At 44.3% G+C, this 26,037-nt stretch overlaps 1 protein-coding gene across 3 annotated transcripts in view; it reads left to right on the plus strand.

The window, feature by feature from the left end:
* Positions 1-1,384: 1,384 nt before the first annotated feature.
* AKAP5 (A-kinase anchoring protein 5) overlaps positions 1,385-26,037 on the plus strand; it is a 31,010-nt gene continuing 6,357 nt past the window's right edge. Inside the window, exon 1 of one of the 3 annotated variants that reach the window (XM_054971666.1) lies at positions 1,385-1,482. The gene's annotated coding sequence lies outside the window, so the exon portion shown is untranslated. Of the gene's footprint in view, positions 1,483-1,665; positions 1,882-2,621; positions 2,726-26,037 lie in introns of those variants that run through there. The other 2 variants (XM_054971667.1, XM_054971668.1) reach the window with 2 other exon arrangements.

The raw sequence follows: 26,037 nt of genomic DNA on the forward strand, positions 1-26,037 counted from the left end.
ATTGCAGTGAGATTTGGCTTTTCCTGGAGCACACCAATAAAAGGGGGCCTAGTATGTAATACATTTTTAAAAAATATTTTATTACTGTGAGGTCAATGAGGTGGAGAGTGAGTAGACCATGGTGATCTCAGCTTTGTGTCTGAATGGACATTTGAACTCATGCCTGCCCAGTTCTAGTCTGACCCTCTAACCACTCCACACACTGGCTATTTGACGTCTGTTTTGCATGTTACTGGGAGTATCCTGAGACCCTCTGTAGATACAGGCACCCTGCCAAATCCTCGTGTTTAGCGGCACCAGGCTGGTTCACACATGCACATTTGTGACTTAGCAAGTGATTCATTCAGCCGCCAACCAGCCAGTGGCGAGAAAACACGGGAACATGGATTTGTGCAAAACGGGAGAGGGACCTGCTTTTTGGTTCACGTTTTAATTGCACACTTTCCCCAAGGAGTTCAGTGCCGTGTGCATGGTTCCTCCCCCACAGCCTAGCAACAACCCTTTGAGGTAGGTTGCCTAGGTGGAAGTTTCAGGTAGGTAGGTAGCCGTGCTGGTCTGCAGTGGAACAGCAGGATTTGAGTCCAGTGGCGCTTTAGAGAACAACCAGATTTTCAGTATGAGCTTTTGAGAGTCAGAGCTCCCTTCTTCAGATACAAGGAGGAGTGGAGATACCTGAGGCTTTATATCCCAGTCAGGGGGAGGGAGGATGCAAAGGTCCAACAGTACAACACAGCTTGATTGGAGCAGAAAGTGGCATCTGTAGTGAGATGGTGGAGAGTGCCCCCAAGTCATACCTGACTTATGGCGACCCCTGGTGGGGTTTTCATGGCAAGAGACTAACGGAGGTGGTTTGCCATTGCCTGCCTCTGCAACCCTGGTCTTCGTTGGAGGTCTCCCATCCCATTACTGGCCAAGGCCGACCCTGAGATCTGACCTGACCAGGCTCACCTGGGCTATCCAGCTCAGGGCCTGTAGTGAGGTAAGAATCTCGACTCTCTATTCAGCCCCGGGGGGTTCCGTTGTTCTGAACTTGCGCATGTTCCGGGGCTCCAGCTCACCCAGTGGCCTTCAGTACCGAGAGGGGCTTCTGGTCTCACACTGGTGTGCAAACTGCCCCGTTTTACGTGCCTGGAAAAACCTTGCAAAGGCGCGCGAACACGCGCGCGATGCATGCACGGAGCGTCCGCATGCAGCGCGCGATGCCGCGCCCCCGCGCCGCCGGAGCGACTCTGGCCCCGAGCAGCGGCCGCCGCGCCACTCCGGCTCCGGGAGGCGCCGCGTCCGGGCGCCGCAGGGTCACCTCCGGCCGCCGCCTTTCGCGTCCTTCCCCCGCCGGAGCTGAGCTTCGCGGCGACCGCCGCCTCGCTCGCTCGCTCGCCCGCTCCTTCCCTCCCCTCGGCGGGTGGGCGGATCTCCGCGCCGCCGCGGCAGGCCGGCGCTCCAGCAGCGGGAGCAGCCGCCGGGCGAAGCGGGCAGCGCAAGGTGAGAGGCGGGCGGGCGAAGCTCCGGCGGTGCAGAGCCGGGAGGCGGGGAGGGGACTGGGGGGGGGAGCTTTGCAGGGGGGGAGGCCGGGCACGCCCTCCTGGGCAGCGGCGGGAGCCGGGCAGCCCGTCCCCGAGGGCGTGCGGAGGGCTCGCGGAAGAGAGCGGGCGCTTCTGCGCGGGGTGTGCGTGACTGCCGGCGCGCGGCCAGAGCGAGATCCGAGTCCGGCGGCACCTTCCAGACCCGCCAGGTTTGCAGGGGAGAAGCTGCCCAGAGCCCTCTAAGCTCCCTCCGACTCGGATGTTGCTCTTCAGACCGACAGGGCTCCCCACCTGAAACAAGATGCACGGAGAGACATCGTGCGCCGTTTAACGTGTGTGCGCGCATAAGTATATTTAGGTGTGTGTTTAAGCCTATACTATGCATATCTCCAATGTGTGTATGTACATGTGTATGTTTGTGCATGTATGTGTGCATAATGTGTATCCTAATGTGCATAAGTGTATCTGATATATGCATACATATCTAAGCATACCCAAAATGTTTAAGTGTATCTAAAGGGCATAAGGATGGGTGTATATATGTATATGCGTGCATATGTACACACATGTTAGAGATGCACATGTGTATTTATGTATACACATATAGGTATCTATGTTTATACACACACACATATGTTAGAGATACACATGATATATGTTTAGACATATATATCTGAGCACATCCTAATGCACATAAAGTGTATCCTAATGTATATGCATAAGTATATCTGACATATGCTGTATCTTAGCATACCCAACATGTTTAAGTGTATCTAAGGGGCGTAAGGATTGGTGTAATGCTAGCCCACGCTGTGCAGGGACACATGCACGCTGTATAGGAAATGAAACCCTGTGCAGGCTTGTAGATTATATCACAGCAGCCTCTTCCGTGTTAATTAATCCAGAGAAATCCCCGCTCTCAGTTTCTATATTCTTATTAAAGTAGCAATGAGGTTTTGTTTGTCATGGAAGCTATAGGTAGGTCACAGTGTTACTGAATGACTAGCTCTGGACATTAACCTCAGTCCAAACTCTGGACATTAACCTCAGTCCAAACTCAGTCCAAACACATGCTGTGTGTCCCTCCTCCCCGGCAAACCAAAACCATTACCTCTTCGCCTCAATGTCCCATCTGTAAAATGGGAACATTAGGAATGCTTTTGAAAAGGGACAGATGGATGTCCAAAACTGGCAAGCAGCCGGTAAGTAAACCAAAATTCACCAGAAGTTTGTGTCCTTTGTACCTTTCACATGCTTAACAGGATGGGGGTGTCCTCGTGGGATCGAAGCCCTTGGCCCTTAGGAATAAAAGCGACTGCTTTTTCAGTGACTTCTAGTCTCTGAGAATTGATGAAAAAGCGCTGGCATCCTTGCAGTCTAGAAATAGATGCCGCCCCAGGGTCACCATCCACTGCTGAGAACTATGGAACGAGGGTTACAAACCGCGACGTGGCTGTGTTTTGCAGTTATCCTGATTTGATTCAAAACATTTGGCTTATTTGTGGGTCTTTAACAGTCGGGTCAAAATTGTAGCCAGCCCAGTTGCTTGACAGAGAAATGAAATTTCAATAGTCAAAACTGCTCTCAGCATCGATGCTTGCTTTTAGTTTATCACCATTAAAAGCAACACAATTTCCATCCCAAGGGTGATTGATGTTGAGTCAGAGAGGCTTTGGGAATGTTAACTAGTGCCAATTCTTACATTATTTCTCCTTTTTTTCCACCTGCTTTTTATATTCCACCTGAGCACCAGCAGCTGGTATCCTTTATTTTTTGCTTTCCTTCATTATTATTTTTTTAATGTGATGTTCCTATATTTAGCTTCTGTTTTGGAGGGGGAGGCAGGCAGGCAACATCACAGATGGTAATTTACGTATCCCCCCCCCCCATACACATCATTTGATATGAAATCCTCGGCTCGAGATCCAATCCTTCCTTCATTAGCATGTGCTTTGGGGGCAGAACGGATGGCTTTACCCCTCCATTTCATAGTATGCATAGAGATTTGGAGGGGGGCGTCTCTTCCTTGGCACCCGGCAGCCTTATGAGTGGTGTTGACTGTCTGAGACACTGGCTTTCTTGATACTCTGTATTTTGGGGACCGTTGTAATTGGGTCACCAGTTTTCCTTGGCGATGGTTGTGTTGTCTCACCTAACTCCTGTGCTGTTTCTAAGGGATGCATCGGTGAACGTGGTGATGTGGGGGCTGTGAAAGGGTGAACTCTGATTTCTGTGACTGCTCTTCACATTCTTCTGTCCACAGTATGCTTGATATGGGGATGGGAAAGTAAATGAAATGATCTTACCATGCACCAGAAATGGTTGATTCTGAGTTTCTAAGTTTCTTGAATTTGTATGGTGGAAATCAGAAGCCTTAAGAAGCTAAATGACATTTCCCCTTATTTCTACGTGGTTTCTCCCCCACCTCTTACTTACTTACTTACTTACTTACTTACTTACTTACTTACTTACTTACTTACTTACTTACTTACTTACTTACTTACTTACTTACTTAATACCACATCGGGGGCTCCAAAGCCACTAGCCTGGAGAATCCCAACCATGTCTCGGTTGTAATTCCCCTCCAGGTTTGGGTATATGTTGAAATAATTAATCGGTTTCTGATTTTTCTTGGTGACAGCAACAGGGGTTAACGCTCAGCCATGGATGTTTTTGAAAATTGTCCATTTGCAAAAATTGCACTTTGCAAGACATTTCAGGTACGAGGCAAGCTGCCAGTGGCAGCCACGTTCCTTCTCTACTGAACAAGGAGGACGCCAAGATCCCAAAACTCCTGCATGCCACAAGGGGTCACGGGACAGGTACACTCAACTCCCTCAGCAATATTTTCAACTGGTTCAGTCACCAGCTGAGCCAGGCAGAAGAGACTAACTTGTCTTGGCGACTCTTTCTGCTCCCACCAGATCCACATAAACGACACCAATTCTACAGAGACCTGGAGATTTATTTCCATCCTTTTCTGCACAAGAAATGCTTCAACCACATCACTGAACAGTGCGTTAACACACAGCAAGCATCTGCTCATAGGGTGCTTGCATGTTGTGCCGTAATTGTGCTATAATAATTATTGACAACTGGATGATTTTGTCAACACAGGAAAATCCAGTTGCAAGTAATTAATATAGAACGGCAATAATGCAGTATCCAGCCACGTCTAGATGCAACCATAGGATCCAGTGGATAGTCAAAACTCCAAACGGGTCTTTTGAATTGGTTGTTTTTGTTGTTGTGCTGCAGCTGAAATTGCAGACCTATGACATCACTTGCTTCATAATCTCAACTGTGCAGAGGGCAAGCTCATCTACATCCTCGGGAACAACGCTGACACCATCGTGAGAGAGACTGGCGAAGGAGGTGCAGTGGTTGTCATGAACGATTCTAATTAAAGCAAAACAGTCAAGAGGAATCAGTGTATAAACAGTCCGCTACAAAAAGAACACTGTGATAGAGGTCGGTAATTGCAAGAAGTTACAATACAAAAAGTATGTTCTTATCAATTATTATGTGCGTATTTTTATAAATAAATAATCCAGCGTACAATACGTACAATCCAGCCAACATACATGTACAAATCCCAGCCTCATTGTTACGTAGTGTTATATGCAGGTAAATATAGCTCAAGTACAGTCAATTAAAACTTGAGCACATCATGTTAAGTCCAAACACAACAAGTATTCTAAAATCCTTTCCTTTAATCTTCCTCCTTTCTTGACGAGCTTCTGGGTTATTACTCGTTTCGGAGTCTTCAGAAGAGGAATGAATACTTATAAATCATGCCGATATCTGAACAGTCATAGAGCTAATAGTCACAACTTCTTGTATTTAGTGACCTTTATCACAGTGTTCTTTTTGTAGCTTGACAATTCCAATTAAAAACAGTAACCCAAGAGGGCAGCACTCTAATCCCGACTTCTGCAGGACTGTTATTTTCAGACCCCGCTGAGCGATATGATAAGGAATTTCACAACATGTAGGAGAAACTTCCTCCCAGAACACAGGGACACACCTTGGATACACCACAAGTACATGGATCAAACAGGAGTCTTCTGTTTGCTGGCCAAGGTCCACAACGTGGACATCACATTGTCTCAGGAATTGGTATCTTCACTGGTGGAGTGTCTGGCTCCATGAACTCTGTCCTACAGCTCCGTGCATTCAGCACTCCTAGTTATTTGCAGAATTCTTCAAATTTCCTGAGGAAAGTTCTGTCTGATGGTGAGCTTCGTAAAGGTACTATTCTGGCTACCACGGATCCACACTAAGAGGAAATAAACTTATTGGGAATGTCCACAACTATCTCAAAGTTGGGGATGCTAGTATGCCAATGTATTAATGGCAAACTTGGAATTATGCTTCCTCTGTACCTGTCCCAAGTGCCTCTCCCTTATTTGAGATTCACTGATGATACTTTTATCCTCTGGACTCAGAATAAGAAGACCCTGGAGAAATTCCACGAGGACTTGAACTTCCACCCCATCACCAAAGTGAGCTTCGACCTATCCGTATACCAGATCCAGTTTCTGCTTAACAATATAATAACCATACAAACATCACTTTCTACCAGAAGCCTGCTGAGTGCTGCATTTCCCTCTATGCTTCTAGCTACCCAAATACCACACAATCCATTGTCCCCAACCTTTTTGAGCCTGCGGGTACCTTTGGAGTTCTGATATAGCATGGTGGGCTTAGCCACAAAATGGCTGCCAGAGGAAGCAGAGCCAGCCACAAAATGGCTGCCAGAGGAAGCGGGGCCAGCTACAAAATGGCTGCCGCAGCTTACCTTCAGTCACACAGTGAAGATCGTTGTGATGTGGTGGCAGCTCCAGCCAAAGCAATAGTTTCTTAGAAATCTACACAGCCAATCAAATTGCCAGTGGCCAGTCAGAAGACTTGCTGAGCAAAAGCCCCACCTGGTCCTGCCCACTATCTAAAAACACTTGGCAGCAGGAAAGATGTCAGCGGGCACCATGATGCCCATAGGCACCATATTAGAGGCCCATGGTTTACAGCCAAGCTCTGTGGTTACAATGACATCTGCACCAAGCCTTCAAAGAGGGTTAAAGGCCTGAAGGAGTTACAGACATTCCTAAAACTACAGTACCCCCCTGTCAAAATGAAGAGGCAGATTAACCAGTCTAGACAGGTACCTCGGACTCATACTTGACAGTCCTAGCAGGCAAAATGACAGAATACTGCTGGGTGTCACCGACAGCTTACAGCCAAAAAATCTCGAGAAAGTTATGCTTCTGACCTGGATAGCCCAGGCAAGCCGAATCTCGTCAGCTCTTGGAAGCTAAGCAGGGTTGGCCTTGGTTAGTAATTAGATGGGAGACCTCCCAAGAAGACCAGGTTGCAATGGCATATCACCTCTGTTAGTCCCTTTGTCTTGAAAACCCCAGCAGGGGTTGCCAAGTAAGCTATAACTTGACGGCTCTTTCCACCACTACCATTTGTTATTTATACCCTGCATTTCTTCCTAGTGGGAGCCCAAAGCAGCTTACAACTGCCTCTCCTTTTTATCCCCACAGCAACAACCCTGTGAGGTGGGTTCAGCTGAGAGACAGTGACTGGCCCAAGGATACCCCTTAAGCATCCATGGCAACTAGGGTTGCCGGCCTCCAGGTGGTAGCTGGAGATCTCCCGGAATTACAATTGATCTCCAGGCAACACAGATCAGTTCCCCTAGAGAAAATCAAGATGGGTAGCCGTGTTTTTCTGTAGCAGTAGAAAAGAGCAAGAGTCCAGTAGCACCTGTAAGACTAACACAATTTGTGGGAGGCTTTCGTGAGTCAGCTCACTTCTTCAGATAACATGTTAGTCTTATAGGTGCTACTGGACTCTTGCTCTTTTCTACTCCAGGGTACCTGTCTAGATTGGTTAAGAAAATGGTTGCTTTGAAGGGTGAACTTTATGGTATTACACTCCACTGAGGCTCCTCCCCTCTCCAAACTCCACCTTTTCCAGGCTCCACCCCCAAATCTCCAGGAATTCCTCAACCTGGGCCTGGCCACCTTAATGACAACGTGGGGATTCAAACCTGGGTCTTTCGAACATTAGCCTAACTCTCTGACCACTTTACCATGCTGGCTGTTGTATATCAGCATCGACAGCCTCTCCTGGAAGAATACTCTCTCAGAAGGTGGGGTGGGATTAAGGCCCGTCTTTGCTTACATGGAGCCTCCCAAACTGAAGCAATGCTCGCCTGCAACAGTGGCCCACCCAGCAGAGACAAAAAAAACCTGGGGGCTAGCCCCTGCAATCAATCTCAGAGAATACAGACTTTAAAAGTTTTACTGTTTCGACATAAGACTTTCAAAGGAAGAGCCTAGCAAGAAGCTCCATTTTTTAGAAGCAGCAAAGCATTAAATACTATTGCCGGGAGCTAGTTTGGTGTAGTGGTTAAGAGCGGCAGGACTCTAATCTGGAGAGCCAGGTTTGATTCCCCTCTCCTCTGCTTAAAGCCAGCTGGGTGACCTTGGGTCGGTCACAGCTCTCTCAGAACTCTCTCAGCCCCACCCACCTCACAGGGTGACTGTTGTTGTGGGGATAGTAATGACATACTTTGTAAACCGCTCTGAGTGGACATTAAGTTGTCCTGAAGGGCAGTATAGAAATCAAATGTTATTATGATGTTATTAACATGAGAGGAAGACCTCGGCCTCTCACCCTATTACTTGGCCCTCCAGGAACTCATTGGCCAGCATTGCTTTTTTGTCCCTAAACTGCTGAGTTGGAACTTACTTGCAGATCTGATACTATCAGACTCTGACACAATAAGAACAGAGCTCCATTACTGTCTCTCCTTACAAATTCACCCTAATTTGCTTTTTTTTTTAAAAAAAAAAAATCCTTTTTGGCTAAAATGAAGCGATTGAGTATGTTACACCGAGAGTTGGGATCCAAACCAACTCTGAGTGGGATCATTTACTGTTTTCAGTGGATCTTGTTTCCTTTTGTGCCCTAAAATTATTATAATACATATTGCCCTGGGAAACAAGTCTTTCTGGCCCTTCTTCGTAATAGCTCTCCTCTCCTGTACCTTGCATTGTAGTTTTGTGTGATACGTATCTCTGCCAACTGAATGGATCAAAGTACTTGATGCATCTGATGAGGTGGACTCTAGTTCACAAAACTTTACACATTTGTTAAAAGGGCCACGTGACTCTCCATTGTTTCACCATTTATTGAAGAGTCTTTAAGTCATTATTTCTCATTGTATTACCGGCTGGTGGAGCTTTCTGGGATTCCTTCCATCTAGAAGACAGACCATGGTTTTTGTTTTGCAACAGCCTAACATTCTGCTGTAGTAAATAAGCGCAATCATGCTTGTTTTGATGTTCTCCATGTGAACATCACTATTTTGTGTGTGTGTGTGTGTGTGTGTGTGTTATGTGCTGTCAAGTCACCTCCAACCTATGGTGACCCTATGAATGAAAGACTTCCAAAACATCCTATTGTTAACAGACTTGCTCAGATCTTACAAACTGGAGGATGTGGTTTCTTTTATGGAGTCAGCCATCTCGTCGTGGGTTGTCCTCTTTTTCTACTGTCTTCCACTTTTCCTAGCTTTATTGTCTTTTCCAATGAGTCTTGTGTCCTCATGATGTGACCAACGTATGATAGCCTCAGTTGTCATTTGAGCTTTTAGGTTGAATTCAGGCTTGATTTGATCTTGTGTGTGTGTGTGTTATGAGCCTTCAAGTCTCCTCTGACAACCTTATGAATGAAAGACCTCCAAAAGGTCCTGCCATTGACAGCTTTCCTCAGATCTTGCAAACTGGAGGCTTTGGCTTTTATCGAGTTTGGGTCTTCCTCTGTTCCTACTGCAGTCCACTTTTCCTTGCATTATTGCCTTTTCCACTGAGTCTGTCTTCTCACGATGCAACCAAAATACAATAGCCGCAGTTTTGTCATTTCAGCTTCTAGGGAAAATTCAGGCTTGAGGTGATCTAGAATCCACTTATAGAAAGTCACTCTGCTTTTTATTTTTTATACAGACGTAAAAAGTCCAGTAGCACCTTTACGATTAACCAACTTTATTGAGGCATAAGTTTTCGAGAACCACAGCTCTTTTCGTCAGATGCATCTCATCTGACGAAGAGAGCTGTGGTTTTCAAAAGCTTACGCCTCAGTAAAGTTGGTTAATCGTAAAGGTGCTACTGGACTTTTTTGCAGCTACAGACTAACACAACTAACACCTCTGGATCTTATTTTTCATAGAGGCTGTATCTCAGGGATATGCATGTAGAAAGTCCCTAATTTAATCTCCAATTAAAAGGACTTGACAGTAGGTGATATAAAAGACCTCGAGCTGTGGCCCTAGATAGCCACTGCCAGTTACAGAAGAAAGGCCTGGCCTTGAGAGACCAAATGTCTGACTCTGTATAAAGCCACTCTGTGTGTTCATATTAGTTTTACCATAACAGGTAATTACCTTTTTTGTAGAGCTGCAGTCATGCATTATATTTGATACAAAGGGCCTTTATTTACAGAAACATCACAGAATCAACAGCCCGTTCTCACACAGCAGTTGCTTCCTTTTAAACAACAGTTGCCAAGGTATATGTGGGTGAAATGTCTGTTTTATAGGATTGCTTCCCTTCCATCCGCCTCTGCAAAACGCAAGGACGAGAAGCGTATGTTTGGCCCATGCAGAATTGTATTTCCAATTACACAGGTTCGCCACACAATTTTAGCCTTTGGGAGACTCGTTCCACATCTTTCCAACTCTCTGATGCTGTCATCATATAAGGGGATATCAGGATGATTTATTCCTTTGCAGTCCACCCCATCCCGTCCATGGTTAGCAAACGAACGCATACATTTTTGTGTCCTTTTAATTAATTATGTTTTCATCCCAGTTTTCCTCAGAGGAGCTCCGCATGAATTAAATCACTCTCGCCTCCTCAATTTTATCCTCACAACAACCCTGTGGGGTAGGCAAGGCTAACTGTGCGACAGGTCCGAGGTCACCCAGGGAGCTTCCATGGCAGAGTGGGAATTTGAACCTGGGTTTCCCAGATCACCCTAACTGCTACACCGTGCTAGCTCTCTTTGCAAAGTTCAAGCTGGCACTTTGTTGAGCTGCAGGGCTTTCACAACTTGATTTGTTCTATGGACTGGCCCTTGAAGGTGTCTTTCTGAACTGTTCCAACCACCTGTCGAGACCATCTCATAAGAAGCAAGTAACAGGAACATATTACAATGCTCTATGGACTGTAATGGGTTTACTTAACATGTAATCATCTGATTGAAGCTGTGGAACTGGAATACATTTAACCAGGAAACAGAGTGGTGAAGGAAATGTTTTGTACTGTGTTGTTGTTCTATTGAAAATGGATAGAATGACATGTTTGTTTCTATTATAACCGTTAGTATACTGTGAGTTTTGCACCTAGCACTTTCAGTAAGCACTTATAAAGTACATTATATTGTTGTTGTTTTTAAATAGTTTTTTATTAGTTTTCTTAAAGGAATAGGGAAGGACAAGGGAAAAGGGAGGGAGGGAATATCAAATATATACCATATCGAGTTAGAATTCTACTTATCAATCATTTAACTGTGATTATCGGTAATACATTACAGTGGTGTCTTCATATAGTTACTACATTCAAGTCAGTATCCTTATTTTTTATCCATTCATAAAATGGTGTCCATGGGGCTGCAAAGTCTTCTTCTATTTGTCCTTTCATTAATGAAGTTAGTTTGTCCATTTCTGTATTTTCCATTATCTTCGCTATCAGTTCTTCTTCTCGGGGTATTATTGCTCCTTTCCAGAAGGATGCCAATAGAGTTCTTGCTGCTGTTACTCCATGAATTATAAAATACTTGTGATCTCTTCCAATTTAACAAAAATATCTCAGGTTTAAAAGGGATTGTACATTGTAAAATTTGTTGTAGAAATTTGTTGTACATTGTAAAATCCAGAATTTGTGGACTTCTTTACATGTCCACCACATACGCTAAAACGTTCCTGTGTGTTTCACACATTTCCAACACTTGTTTGACATATTTTTATACTTTTTAGCTAGCCTATCTGGTGTCAAGTACCATCTATAAAACATCTTACACAGATTTTCTTTGAAAGCAACTGATTTAGTTATTTTAATATTAAGTTTTGTGACCATTTCGTTTTATACATTATATTGTTATTTGACGTCAGTCTTATTCCGGTGAGGTTTCCCTTTATACTGTAGATAGATTTACTGTGACACTCCTCTATTTTTTGTCTCTTTGCAAGGGCACACTATACTAACAAAGCACTGGAAAACTAGGCTGTGGATAGGGGTTGGGCACAGAACATTTCTTCTGCCCTCCAGTGACAACAGCATGGCTTCTAAAACCATTGGAGGAATCCTTTCAATGACACACAAAAATCAAATGGTCCCACCAACACAGTAAGGAGGTGGAGGTCATTTCAAGACATGGGGGACCCAAATCGTGCCAGCTCAACAGGTAGAGAGACAGTCCAGAAATTCCAGATGTGCACTTGGCTTGGGCAAGGAAGGCAAAGTCAAATGTTCAACTCTGCATGACCCCGGACTTTCTTTAAAGCAGACGGCTCCCTATGCAAAGTGGTATAGTTGGGATGCCAGATGGGCAGCCTTGGCAGGTGTTGCCACGGTGTGCTAACGGTGCATGTGTCAGGACCGGAGTGTGAGTTCATAGGGGATGCTGGCCATGCGCCATGTTGCCCTTGTCCATTTTTCTTCCTCGTCGTCGTCATGTTCAAAAAGGGGACTGTGCGCTCCCCCAAGTGTGCATTGGGCAATCTTAATAGTTGATATGCATACAAGTTGTATATAATGGAGTTTTAAGGTGTAACCAAAAGGAGCAAATGGGGGAAATTCCCATCAACAATGCAGGGAAGGAGCAGGAATAACTGGTCAGTAACTGGAACACAGTCTATCCTGTGCTGTCTGTACCGTTTTGATAGAGTCTAGGAACAAGTTGTTGGCAATGGGGAGAACCACATACATGCCTACTACTGTTATGGTAACAGAAGAAACTATTGCACATTATAGTAAAGAGTCCAGTAGCACCTTTAAGACTAACCAACTTTATTGCAGCATAAGCTTTCGAGAACCACAGCTCTCTTCGTCAGAGAGCTTAGTCTTACAGGTGCCACTGGACTCTTTACTATTTTGCAACTACAGATTAACATGGCTAACTCCTCTGGAGCTATTGCGCATTATGCGTTTCTCACTGGGCAGCAACATGTTCCATGGCAACTTATCAGGTCCACCTTGCTCAAACGATGCCTCCCTGCTTCACACTGTGTGGTAACCCTTTCAAAAGCTTCCCTTACTGCCACTGGCTCGGGAGTGGGAAACAATGAGAGAAAGAAAAGATAATGCGTGCTGGGTTAAGAACAGCGAAGCTTATTTATGCATAGAAATGAGAAGGTGCTGTTCTCCTTAATGCTGTTTCAAGAATTATGTGCGCACTACGTTATCAGGAAATTAACCCACTGCTTTTAAATTTGCAAGTTTGCTCTCTGTCCAGAACAATTATCTGTGTGCGTATTCTTTATAAATTAGGGGAAATTAAAATGAATTTATGAGGAGGCGGTGCACGTAAGAGGCTGGAAATTCTTGTCCCTGCCGACCAAGTGCACCCGAGGACCATCTTTCACATACTTCTTCCACTCTTCCTCCAAAGATCTCAGGTCAGAGAACCTCGTTCTCCCATTCCCGTAAAGCTGAAGTCCAGTCTTGTACTCGCCGTAATTTCAGTGGTGGTCCTCTGCTTTGGATGCTGAGTTAAGAACCACTTGCACAGAGGAAGATTTTCAAACATATTTCGTCACACATACAAACTTTTTATATAGTCTGTCAATGTTGGTATGCCCTGAGCTGGATAGCCCAAGCGAGCCTGATCTCATCAGATCTCAGAAGCTAAGCAGAATCAGGCTTGGTTAGTAATTGAATGGGAGACCTCCAAAGAAGACCAGGGTTGCAGGGGCAGGCAATGGCAAACCACCTCTGTTCGTCTCTTGCCTTGAAAACTCCACCAGAGGTCACCATAAGTCAGCTATGACTTGACAGCACTTCCCACCACCAAAAATTGGTCCAGACAAAATAGCATCTCAGTAAACTCAAAAGGCCGCCATTGTCCTGTACTGCAGATCTTTCAATCACTTTACAAATGGCTGGTCTGTTTATAGCCACCGTTTATGCAACCCAAAACCATTCACAAAGGCAGGGACACCTGAAACAGGGCCTCGGAAGGTGACCTTAGCGGTCGGGTAGTTTCACACGGGAGTCGATAGTCCTTTAGGAATGCTGAACCCAAGTCATAAAATTTGCAATTTTAATTGCATGCAGGGCGGAGAAGTGTCCGTGTGCAGGTGTCTGGTGGGGAGGTCACACGCAAGGCTTGGTGTTGCAAAGGCAAGAACAGGAACGTAACAGTCCTTACCAGTCCTTTCCCTTCCCTTTGAACTCTAAAAAATGCCTAGTGTCATGTCTGCCTGCCTGCAGTACATGTCATGGGTATGTTATGTGCAACCTATTAATCCTCTGACTTTATGGAGAGTTCTGAGTACCTTTCAATGGATATTATTTGTAAGTTCAGTGTGTTATCTCTGCTTTGAAGTTAAACAGTTTCACTTCTGTAGCCAATGGCCTTGAGGCCAGATGCAGCTTGTCTGGATTGTATCTTCCCTGAGAACAGGGACGATTTCATCCCCAACTTGCTATTGTTGCCTACTGTAGTCTAAACTCTGATACTTTTTGTCTCTGGTGTTCGTGCCAGAATCTCAACGGGCTACTAACCTGGGGCGGGACTTTAACCTATAACTAACCATGTTTTCCCTCTACATGTCACTTCTGCCAATTCCATCTGCACTAACTGACTTGGTGATGAGCTAATGTGTAAATTGTAGCCAGTAAGTGCTTTTAATATTTGTATCTTAATTATGCATACAATATAGCAGATGAAATGTATTTTACAAAAAAAATTTATTATAGTCCATTAGATAATGTTGCCTGTGAGGAAGTTATAATACAAAACCGGAATTGGAAAGACGCTGGCTGAAACCCGTAGGCTGATGGTTTGAACAGTCAGCTTCAGCTCTTCTGCTGGATAATGGACTTGGAGGTCACGTTCTTGATATCTGCATGAAATATGGAATATTGTTTAATGAACGACTCACCGGTTGGACTTTTGATGAGCATTGATTGATCCTGTTGATAATGACTGACTATTTATTGTGAAGCGATTCATATTTATATTGTATATAGTTGGCTTTGTTGATTGTTGCGCTATATGTTCTCTTTGTCCTGCCAAGATGTGGAACAAAGATGAAATTCACTTTCTGTTAGTGCTCACTGAAAACAGCGAAGGGGTGCGTCTGCTCATGAGCAGTTGTTCATCTCACAACAAACCTTGTTGGGAAGAAATCAAGAGGGACACGGAAGAAGCTAGCTACCGTCGGACGTCAAGCAGCTGCGATCCCGATGGAAGCGTATCAAGATGGACTTCTTCAGTCAGGGCATCAAGGCAGCAAGAAAAGAAGTCATGGTCATGAATCCACTGCCATTTTATAGAAAAGTTAGTTCTATTTGAAGCAACTGTGGGTCACCTGACCTCAAGCAACGGCAGCTGCCTGGTGAGTAGAGCATATGTTGTTAGCCAACTAAATCTGAGAGTGCTAATGTATTCTAGAGGCTTACCATGGTCCCACTTATGGCGAGCAATCTCCTGGTGATTTGCTCAGTTGCTCAGTGGGAGAAAAATAAAGGGGGAAAGGTTCCAGCCTTATTGTCAGCACATCACATCTGGATACAACCCAGAAGTGACAGTGGGTAGCTCTAGGAATCACCAGAAACTCTATGGTAAAACTATAGAGTTTTACCATACAGTTACTGTTGATTCCTAGAGTTATACCCAGAAAATGACAAAGACATTACCTGTCCATCCCCAGCATCCCCAACCCACCTGCTGGTTGCCAGACTCAGCCTAACAACCGTATGTACTCATCCTTTCCCAGTGTATTTATTTACCTAACATATCTTTTTATCCTGCTGTTCCACTGGTGGACTCAGGGCAGTGTATGTGACTTTCCTGTCCTCATTTTATCCTCACAAGAACCCTGTGAGGTAGATTAGGCTGAGAGAATGACTAGCTCAAGATGAGATTCATGGCCACATGGGGATTTAATCCTGGGTGTCCCAGATTCTAATATGACACTAACCATTATCACGCACAGGCAGGCAGATCGCATGATGCTGCTTCTAACACAAACATGAAGCCCAGTCTGGAAACTGCCTTAATTAAGGTTAGGTTTATTGCATTCAAAACACCAGTTGTTAATGATGAAAGTCAATAATATCGTTATCAATTTTTAAAGACACTATTTGTAGTTTTTATTTCCATAAAGTACGTAAAAGCAGGATGATAACTGGTCCTGGGGAGGCAGTGTTCCAATTAACTAAGGGACAAACTAGATGTGATGGTGTCCCTGGTTCCCGTCTGGGGACACTGCCCCCATTTTAGAGCCTAATGCTGGCAATTAAAAAGTACGGCCCAATCCTGATTGGGCTGCAGCGAGCCAGGACAAGGTGCTCTTGTTTCCCTCCCCCTGTGCCTTTTCAAATGTCATGGGAAGTTTGGGGCGTTTTAATACTTTTTTTAAAGTAAAGGTTTTATTAAAAAGAGGATATGAATGACAGTAGAAAGTGCATAGAAATGTAGACAAAGCACTGCATTGGAATTAGATTTAAACTACAACAGAAAAATATATTCAAAGTTTATAACAGCACAGCACAGCTAGATTATATAATAGCTCTCTTCCCCTCTCCTTAATTGCTTATCCCAAACTTTAATGTCAGTGATTTCTAATCAGTCATCTCTTCTAAATTTTATCTCTAGAATATAATTACCTTAATTTATCTTAGTTTTAACCTAACCTTAATTTATCTTAGTTTTAACCTAACCTAATAATCGAAGAAATCTTTCCATTTTTTCCAGAATTTTGATAGTGGTCTATTGTGCACATTGGAAGTTAATTTAGCCATTGATGCATATTCGTACATCTTGTCTATCCACTTAGGCATGTGAGGGCACGAATCTCTTTTCCATTTTGTTGCATATACTACTCTCGCGGCTGTCAACATATACTGGCATTTTAACACTTCGAAGAGCCCCTCATCCCACCATTTTGTGTGCCTGTAGGATTTTTATTTAGGCTCTAAAATGATGGCAGTCTCCCTGCGTCGGACCCAGGGATGCTATCACATTTAGTTTGACCCCCAACTAACCAATTTAAATGGAATGGGTTTATTTTAACAACAAAATCAATATTATCAGCACCTACCAGACAAGCATTTCAGTCACCTTGATTCACCGTGGTTTTGTTTGCATTTTGTATTTTTAAAAGTAGATGTGAGAGATAATAAGGGAATGACTTAATTAGGTACGAGGGATAGCAGGCTGGCGTTGGGCGTGGGGGTAAGCTGCAGATGTCAGAGAGCACTTTAAATGCATCTCTAGTGGAGTAAGTGGTTGGGCCACCCCATATATACACCTATACATGCATACACACATGTAGGAGATTAATGTTTTTTCAGAAGAATCCCAGAAGGAATTGTGTCGAAAATTATTGTTTTTTAAAAATGGGTTTCTAAGCCAATTATTGAATCTTCTTAAATAGAAGTTTCTATATTTAGGCCCTGGAAATGAGTCCCAAGTTGAAAAGATATTTGCAGGTCAGTTATAAGTCTTTTTAAAAAAGAAAAACGAAACAAGAACTCTAACTCAAAAGTCACAGGCTTGTATTACACCACTCCGCTCAGCAAAGTACGATACCTTCCTCTAGCCAACGGAAGTGGCATTTCCACCGGTTGAAGAGCCACTTCCATTAGCGGAAGACTCCATAGGCTGAAGGCTTCAAAAGTTGCTAAGCAAAGTGGTGACATACAGGCCCTGCCATGGGAGTCTTAAAGGCCATTTTGAATGTTCTTGTCACAACTCATAAGTCAGGCAATTGATTCAGCAGTGTCATTCTCCTTCTCTTTTTTTGAAATATGCAGCCCAATATAAAGCGATGCCCCAAGAATACGGGAACGAAGGCCCATCCACCGAAAGTGAGGAGGAGGAGATGGAACTGACCCCAGAGAGTAATGGACCCGCTGGTTCTGGGAACGAGAGGGGTTGGGGATGTACGGCCACTGCGCACAGCATTTCCCAGCATGTCAGGGAATGAGTCCGCAGAAGGTGCCACTAGCCAAAGGGACTCTATTGTTGATCTTGCAGGTAAGCTGATATTGATGGGGGTGTGCGTGTAAAATACACTGTCTCAGACAAATAAGTTAAATCTAGACTCAACAGTGCAGTCCTATGCAGATTTACCCAATCTGAGCCTGCTGGAATCAATGGGCTTAGACTGGAGTAACTTTGAATAGGATTGTACTGTAAGGAAAGCAAGCCGAAATGTTGTCATCCTGTCTGTCTTAAAGAATCAGGAAGCTTGTAACACATGACAACCTCAATAGTGTTCGATTGTTCCTTTGAAATAAAATAATAATGATTCCACCCCTGTCCGAGCACCATACTTAGGCTGCCAGGACAGGGAAAAACCAATCTTTTGTTTATTATTTTATTTACTTAATTTATACACCTTTCTTGTTGAGACCCAAGCACATTACACAATTACGGTTCTATTTTGCCACTTTCTAGGAGCAGAAGAGCCTTCCTCTGCCAACAAATGGTAGTATCCAGTTTGTTGGTGTTAATACTATTACCATAAAGACCGTCTGCTAAGTGTGCTAAGACACTGTAGTTTCACCAATGTAATGAAATTTGTGCTTTCTGTACACAGGCAAGTCAACACAATCATCTCGACTCTGAACCAAATGAACGAAAGAATTGATGCCATCACCAAAGACCTGGAGGAAATTAAGAGCACCGGGGATAAAAGGAAGAACTTAGCCTGGAAGAAAAATGTTATTGTTACACTTTTGTGGTGGTTTTTTGACTTTTATCTTTGCCCAACCAATAGTTATTTGCACAGATCATAAATTCTTATTTGTTAGATGTTTGTGTGATTAACTCCCTTGAATTAATGTGTTTGCTGACATTCAGTAAAGAATATTTTGAATGAAATATTAAGATCTCTTTCCTTGAAGTGAAATGAAAAGAATTAGACACGACGTCCTGTGGCCTGGCTGTGGGCATGCAGAACAGTCGGTAGGAATTGGTGGGAGAGTGTGGGTCTACTCCGAAGTCGTGGAAACCATGGGGGCTCTCTGTTCGCATTCTCGCAATTAAAATGGTTTTTAAAAAACACCAATAGAAACACGGCATGCAAACATAACATCAGTTTTCAAAGAAAATAACCCACATGCGGTATCCACAGGATAGCAACACCATTGATTGTATTTGCAATTTTTTTGTCAAAATTGAAGACTTCTAATTCTGGCTAGTTGTGTTCCACTTGTAGGGGAGAGGAATACTTTTTCTGCAGCCACTGAATGCTGGCAGAGACGAGTCTGTCTGTGACAAAGGCAGCCAAAAAATATTAGTGGGAGAAGAGAGAGAAACATGATTTTAGATCGAAGGCAGAAGCCCTCAGAGTAGACTGGATTGTAACCTAAACTAGGAGTTGGGCCAATTCTTTAGCCTAAAAGCTGCAACTAGGTCTCCGTTCACTTGTGAGAACTCTGAGTTTTTTGCATTTCTGATGCTGGTGGGTCCACATAATCACCTGCTCACCTGTATTCACATTTGGATGAATTGGAGGTGCTGAGGCACTGCCTGCTGTGGGTGGAATCCCCGACGTGACCTTTCTCCCTCTTCAACTGCTTTAGTGGCACTTCATTAAATTTATTACTTATTTAAAACATTTTTATGGTGCTTTTTCACACAGCTTAGGGTTCTCAAGGCAGGGAACAATCAAAACCATTAAAAAGAGTATTCTTGAATGCACGGTATGAAAATGGGTGGCGCTACGGGAACAGATGTCCACCCAACATCCTTTGGTGTATGGCGTCCCTCGGCAATTCTTTCCCCAATGCTATTTAACATCTATATGCACCCCCTTGCCCAGGTGGTCTGTAGCTTTGGGCTGGGTTGTCACCAGTATGCTGACGATGGCCAGCTCTATCTGTTAATAGACAACCAGTTAGATGCTGCCCCGAACTCTTTGGCCTGGTGTTTGGATGCTGTGGCATAATTGTTGTGTCAGAGTCGCCTGAAGTTGAATCCCCAGAAGACGGGGGTTCTGTATCTGGGTCGTGGGGCGACGGAATTGGGAATCCGGCTCCCAGCCCTCGACGGAGTGCAGCTACAGCCTTCATCGACAGTGAAGAGCCTGGGTGTGCTCCTGGATGCCATATTTTCTACGGAGGCCCAGGTTTCAGCCCTTGCCAGATCTGCATTTTTTCATCTTCGGCAGGTCAGGCTACTGGCACCCTATCTCTCGCCCCAGGACCTAGCTTCTGTGATCCATGCAACGGTCACCTCTAGATTGGACTACTGCAACTCGCTCTACGCTGGGCTGCCTGTGGCCTTGACCCGGAAATATCAGTTGGTCCAGAATGCGACAGCACACGTCCTTACGGGGACGCCATTTAGGGCTCACATCCACCCTGTACTACGCCAGCTACACTGGCTCCCAGTTGAGTTCCGAGTCCAGTTCAAGGTACTAGTCTTAGTGTTTAAAGCCTTTCACGGACTGGGACCTGCATACCTATGGGACCGCCCCTCCCACTATGCCCCCTGCAGGGCCTTGCACTCTGCGGATAAACAGCTTCTGGTGGTCCCCGGACCAAGGGACATTCGGCTGGTCTCAACTAGGGCCAGGGCCTTTTCTGCCCTGGCCCCGGCCTGGTGGAACGCGGAGAGCCAGGCCCTTTGGGACTTTTTACAGTTCCACAGGGCCTGCAAGATGGAGCTGTTCTGCCGGGCCTTTGACTAGGGGCCAGCTCTTGTCCCCTCTTCTTACCGCCACATCCTCCTTTTGCAGCCACCCTAGAGTTACATCATGGCGGTACGTGTGGTTGTGGTGACTAGTGGCCAGATTTGTTCGGTGGCACCTGGATTTTTATGCTGTTGATATAAATTGTGTATCAATATTGGGTTTTTATATTATTTATGTTTTATTGTATTTTTAATAATATGTTTGTTGGAAGCCGCCCTGAGCCCGCTTGCAGGAAGGGCGTGGTATAAGTAGAATTAGATGGATGGATGGAACGAACGAACGAACGAACGAACATCTTGCTGGCCAATGCTTGAGTCCAGCAAGCCAAAGCTCCTTACAAATGGTTAAGCAGCTCAAGGGCTATAGGAAAAGCACTGGATGGGAGCCCTGGCTGGGATTTTCCCACCTCTGCCCTAGACCAAATGTGTGTATATGTACCATCAAGTTGCAATCGACTTATGGCAATCCCAGCAAAGGATTGTCAAGGCAAGTAAGAAGCAGAGGTGGTTTGCCAAAGCCTTCCTCTGCAGAATCTTCCTTGATGGTTGCCCATCCAAGTACTGACCTTGCTTAACTTCCAAGATCTGATGAGATCGGGCTATACCATGTTGCCTTCCCTCCATGCTAGAGCATGTGGTGGAGAGTGTCATCATAGCTGACTTATGGCGACCCCTGGCAGGGTTTTCATGGCAAGAGACTGAAGTGGTTTACCCTTGTCTGCCCCTGCAACCCTGGTCTTCGTTGGAGGTGTAGTGTCAAACTCTGAGATCTCTTTCGGTGCTACACCTCTGAAGATGCCAGTCACAGCTGCTGGCAAAACGTCAGGAACTACAATGCCAAGACCTCGGCGTTACAGCCTGGAAAATCCACAACAACCATAGAAGAATGTTTCTCATTTAGAAATTAGTGTGGTCTAAGGGGATACCTTTTCTACCCTCTTCTTGGTGCCATCATATCAAGGAAATGGAGTCTTTCTACTCTCTCTAAAGAACATGTTTTCTTTCTTTCTTTTGCAATAAATACCAGCAAATTGCACCCTGCTTTCACTGCTGGGCAACCTTTATTTCCCAGACAGGCATGGAAGGTTTTAACATTTAACATGACCTGATTAACTTGGTTCTAATTAGCAGTTTTAGTTTTGAGGATGAATGGCAGGCCAAGTTATTTCTCTTTCACTGGCAGATTCAAATTGCTGGATGACATCTCAGACAATAAGGCAGGATATTTTGTGTTTCAAAAGAGGGAAGACTGCCCCCACCCCCCGTTATTGCTTTCATGCTTTCACACTCTAGAATTCTGGTTGTATTGCTTCAATTTGTAGATCTAATCCTATATCCAAATAGAATGTTTGTTCATCTGCCCTGATTTACAGATTTTTTTAGTTTATTCTAGTTACTTTTCTGTAGTTATAATGCCCTGGACTTTATTGTGTATCCATCCCTGAAAATGCAAGCAGAACACAACAAGCCTATCTCCTTTATCCTTCATGGTACAGTTTATGGTATCCCACCCAATAAGTGATGTTAATTTGAGTTATGTTCCTTGCAGATAAGTAGAAATCTGCAGATACTGTGGAAACCTGCCTCCCATTAATCTCCTGGTACCCATATCCCTGTCTCCCCTTGGACATCTGTCCATTCCCATATCAATATTGCACCCTTAGCTTTGCTTGCCACTGCCTCCCTAACACCCTAGATTTCCAATCAATTTCAGAATTACATAGAACAATGCAATTCAAATTGAGACACGTACCAAGTGTCTGCAATAATCACTCTTGTTGACATATCATGTACACACGTTTTAGTGTAAGGAAGACACCCCAAGAGGTGATGTGCATACAGGATACGAGACCGTAGAGGCGTATACGCCATTGTGCATCCTTACAAAATAAGTTAAGGCTCTAATTGATCAGTCAGCGCTCATCTCTACTGATCCATACCTGTTGAGAGCTCCTTCCATCATCAACGAGGAAACGCGTTGTTCATATGTTTTTATCATCACATATAAAAATACTCATCCACTAAAATTTTGGGATCATTAGAATCAGTTAGGGTAATCTGTAACAGCAATGTTTGTCATGTGTGTTTGTAACTCTGGCATGCAGTTCGAACCTTGTTAACATTACCCTTTTCTGTTATGTATTCATTGTAGTGTATTTTCTGGTCTGGATGTTTTTGTAGCCATTCCCATAATGAAACCCCATTATTGAGCATAATTGTTGTTTGTCCTTCCCCAATATTGTGTCACATTCCCCAGTCATGTTGCCCGTGGGCTCCTCATACATATAAGAAAAGACTTGATTATAAAGGTTAACCCTTGTGGCGCTTATCTGCACTCTGGACATGCTCAGGACAGGCATTCCTGGGTCCAGAAGATAGACAGGTGTAACTATTTAGGTAACAGCTTATAAGAACCCATTTGAAAAAATATGTTCTTGTAGATAATTATGTAATGCTGTATATGCTCTTACATAAAATTGTCTTAGAAACCGTTCGAGTGAGAAAAAACCTTGTCTTCAAAGCATTGTGCTTATTCCAAAAGAAAATATTTCCTGTGAGTTTTTACCAATACTCCCCCAAATTTCCATTTTTCCCAAGGGGGGGGAAACCTTTGAGATTACCCCCTTCCCATTCCCCCCCCCTCCAATTTGCTCATCTCTCTGTGTGAGTAAAGTCAAATTTTTGTGGTTAACAGTCCATGTGGTATCTGTGAGATGGCTATTGCTCCCTAGGGTTGCCAGCCTCCAGGTGGTGCCCCAAAAAAGGAGAGAGCCACGGAAAGAAGCAATCCAAAACAAAAAACCACAGCTGACTTACTATTACAGTTCTTAAAGATACAGTGAGAACAAATTCCACCTTCAAGGAACTTCTTTATACAACAAAATAGAATGGTCAGTCAGTAGCAGAAGGCAAAGATTGTTCACAGCAGCCAGCTAATAGCATCATACATTTCATACATTTCAAAGTGCAATTGTGCCTGTAAACTTCTATTTTCAATTGCAAGTGCTAGCTTAAAAGAACATCCTGTTTCCATGTACGAGTTCATGAGCCTATGAGCGAGAGGCCGTTGAGCTTTGAAACTGATATGTGAAGATTTTCGATATTGTTCCTGGTAACTGCCATGAAGAAGGGGTAACGGAAACAGGATATTTCTCGCTAGCAAACCCGTTGCAGTTACTAATGATATGTGAATTGCATATACATTGATTGTTTACAAAACCTTGTATGTACATTGATGAATTTGCAGTCTGGATTATACTACATTTTGGATTGAATATTGTATAGATTATTGTCTGGTAAGAAGGAATTGTTCTTTTAAGCTAGCACTTGCACTTTGAAAATAGAAGTTCACAGGCACAATTGCACTTTGAAATGTATGAAATGTATGATGCTATTAGCTGGCTGCTGTGAACAATCTTTGCCTTCTGCTATTGACGGACCATTCTATTTTGTTGTATAAAGAAGTTAGTTGAAGGCGGAATTTGTTCTCACTGTGTCTTTAAGAACTGTAATAGTAAGTCGGTCTCGGTTTTTTGTTTTGGTTTGGAGCCTCCGGGTGTTGGCTGGAGACCTCCCAGAAGTACAACCAATCTCCAGGCCACAGAGATCAGTTCCCCTGGAGAAAATGGCTACTTTGGAGGGTGGACTCTATGGAATTATACCATGTCGAGGTCCTTTCCCTCCCCAAACCTCCCTTTCTCCAGGTTTCACCCCCTAGATCTCCAGGAATTTCCCAACTTGGAGATGGCAACTCTGTTGCTCCCCTCAGTGAGGGTCTGGTGGAAGAGGTAGGATTTGCCCCTAAAACAACAGATTTCCCCATTAGGAGGGAGCGGTGCAATTTCACTTGCATGGGAGGAAGAAAACAGTCAAATACTGTACCTGCGCCCTGCCTTTTCGTGGCCCTGGCCCAGTCTTTTCACTTGCATGAAGATTGCTTCATCAAACGCTCCAGAATCAGGATGCTTCACTAGGCAGTCTCTGTTCTCGGGTCAAAGCTCTGAAATTGTACCTGTATCTTTAACAGCTCCACAGCCGTGAAAAATCATTTATTTATTCACTTACTGGTTTTATTTATATCCCGCCTTTCTCCCCTAATGGGACCTAAAGTAGCTTGTAATCTCCTCCTCTCCTCCATTTTATCCTCACAATAACCCTGTGAGGTTGATTAGGCTGAGAACGTGTGACTAGGCCAAGGGCACCCAGCTAGCTTCCATGTCAGAGCGGGGATTCAAACCAGAGTCTCTCAGGGCCATGCTACAAGTGATGAATGACACAGGTTGGACACTTGTCAGCTTCCCTCAAGTTTTGATGGGAAATGTAGGCATCCTGGTCTTGCAGCTTGGCTCTCCGACTGCTGTCCAATGGACTTTTCAACTGTCACTTGTCCAATATTCCACAAAGCTGCCTACATTTCCCGCCAAAACTTGAGGGAAGCTGACAAGTGTCCAACCTGTGCCTTTTATCACTTGTAGTTTGGCCCTCAGATCCTAGTCCAGCTATACCACACTTCTCCGGCCCTATTGCCTTTTTATAACCTTGGCTATGGAGCAAGCAGGACTCTTCTTTTGCTTCATAGCCTGGAGCAGAGGAGAAGAGCGAAGGGGTCAGAAGCAGCTGTGTCTCCCTTCCCAGCTATTGGCTTCTTAAAAGAGACAGGCTGAATTTTCAGGATTGAAATTTGACAACTCTGCTCCGACATCTAACCAGAAATCCTGGGCTGGAGGTAGATGGGTTTAAGAGTGGCAGAAAGTGGGTGCATAGTCCTTCCTCTCCTCTATATACAAAAGGGGAACGTTCTAGAAAGAGTGGTTCAGCAGACTCTCTTAATGACTCTGTGTGATGTCCGCGGGTGCCACTTCCTTCCTCCCCAGAGGAAATCTTGGCTCATTGGAGTAGAACATGCTTAAAAGCCCCAGGAGGCATCATCATTGGTTCCACAGTGAGCACCCGTTCAGAAATAGCTACCCACAGCCATCATTTTGTGATTTGTCCTGTCCCTAATGGCAGCCATTTTGTGACTGGTCCTGTCTCCCATGGCAGCCATGTTGTGGTGGCACCTGCTACGCTTTCTCAAAATTCCCAAAGTGCCCACAGGCTTAACATGATTGAACTTTTAGCCATATATATACATAATCCTGTTCTCAGCAGCCACTCAGACTGGTAGGTGTCCTCCGGCTAGTCTCTCTCAGCCATTGTGCAAACATCTGCTAGCTATTTGTGCCCACTGAGGAAATATCTTTAGATTTTAGCAAAAGAAAAGGTCATGTCCTCAGTCAACAGTTTAAACTTTTACACAGTACCTTGGCTATAATAACTCCTTCATATCAGTGATGGCAATGAAACACACCATCTGGTGTCTGGGTGTTTCAGGCCACATCATGTGTTGGCTGAAGATATGGTGAGCCTTTCTGGATAGAGTTGCCAACTTTGACTTGGGATATTCCTGGAGACTTGAGGGCAGTACATAGAGAAGAACTTCCACTTTTCCAAGGCTGTGTTGTATACCGTAAAGTCTGTTCTCTGAAGCTGCTATTTTCTCCAGGGGAACTGATAATTCCCAGAGAACTCC

Source organism: Eublepharis macularius, chromosome 2 (assembly GCF_028583425.1).
Source record: "Eublepharis macularius isolate TG4126 chromosome 2, MPM_Emac_v1.0, whole genome shotgun sequence".
NCBI lineage: Eukaryota > Metazoa > Chordata > Lepidosauria > Squamata > Eublepharidae > Eublepharis > Eublepharis macularius.